Source organism: Adiantum capillus-veneris, chromosome 7 (genome assembly GCF_014529385.1).
Source record: "Adiantum capillus-veneris isolate H3 chromosome 7, ASM1452938v2, whole genome shotgun sequence".
Classification (NCBI taxonomy): domain Eukaryota; kingdom Viridiplantae; phylum Streptophyta; class Polypodiopsida; order Polypodiales; family Pteridaceae; genus Adiantum; species Adiantum capillus-veneris.
The window spans coordinates 100,324,279-100,325,926 of NC_140937.1; positions in this window are offsets into that span (position 1 = coordinate 100,324,279).

Here is a 1,648-nt window from a genome sequence, read left to right on the forward strand (position 1 = left end):
ACCACCTAGTCTCATTTTTCCTCCTCCAAATTACCCATATCTATCAAAAAAACCACAAAATTCAGCATCTTCTCTTAAAAGACAGCATCATGGTGGTTGATTACTCCGCTTCAATTACCTTGTCTCTCAAGGAAGGTCAAGAGTGGAGAAAAAATGTACCGTCAAAGCTAGTGGACCGTCAACAAGCGTCAAAATCGGCCCTACTCAAGACACTTGGAGCATCAACCTTATAAGAAATCCACCTTTTCTTACCTCTTAAGAGTTTTTCTTCCTTATTTGTATCCTACATGGATACTCCCATTGTAAATATCCAATTCCATTTGTAAATTAATACTAACTCTACTAACACTAACCCACTATGAAAAGTCCTATCACCTCCATTTCTCTCCTCTCTCTTTCCCCACCAACTTTTTGATAATTCCAAGCAAAAGAAATTAGATAAATTGCTGAAAATCTAACCCAACCATGGTTAGAGGAGTAACCCTAGCCTTCAAAATTGCTATAAAAGGAGGGTGTAGCTAGCACAAAAGGGGGGAGCCATAAGCAAGAGCACTATGCTATAGCTTGAGAAGCCAAGCTCAACCTCTTTAGAAGGAGCTCTTGAGTGGAAGCTCATTGTCTTATGCATAGCTACATGGCGTAGCTTAGAGGACTCCGTGAAGCCCTCATCTCCAAACGCCGCATCGAATTGCTGGATAAAGGCCAAGACTTTGTCCGTAGCACCAAAGGTACCATCATAGGTAAGGAAAGAGATGCTCTTCCCTCCCTCTTTGAATTTCTTCAACTTGGACGACCTCTTCCATGCGGCATAGGATTTCCTATGGCCTCTTCTTTTTTATGGTTCAAAGGTTGCACCATCACTTTCTTCAGAGGGTGAAGAATTTGAAGAAGGTGGAGAAGAGGGTGACCTCTTTCTCGCCTTTTTCTTGTCTTCATCTTTGTCATCTTCACCATAGTTTTCATAAGAGGAAGAGGATGAAGAAGATGGAGAAGAGGGTGTCCTCTTTCTCGCCTTTTTCTTCTCTTGCTTTTTATCATCCCTCTTTGAATTATGGCGCGGAGAAGAGTGTGATGGTATTCTCCGCTTTGGTGGTGATGGAGAGCGTTTAGCCCGCCGTCTTCATGGAGCCATCTCCACCGAGGTGGCGGGAGACTCGCTTCTTTCTCGTTCCTTCGGTGGAGGCTCTTGAGTTCTCCTTTGGGAAGGAGATGCATCATCAAGAAGTAAATTATTGAGCCCTTCATATGGATTCTCTTCTTCTTCCCGAATCGGAGAGAGACCTCTTTTGGTAGTCTCACAAGGAGGCTTCCTAGGTGTTCTCTCGTCATGGTGATGAGCTTGGAGAATCCCGTGAGCACGGAGCTGCCGTTGCACTTCACTTTGGAGATATGGATTGCCCATGGCTTGTTGAAGCCTAGAAACAAGATAGTTAACAAGCATTGAAGCATCATTAGTAGCTTGCTCATGAGAAAAATCAAAGTTATCAACATTAATTTCACTCTCTTTACTATTGTCAGCCATTCTAACAACTTTTAGGTGTAAACTTTTTAGGTGTACTTTGGCACTTCAAGCCCTAGTTGCTACTCCTCTTTACCCCTTTAGAAAAAGCACTCAAGCTACTGTACCCGCGGCTCAAATACCATTAAT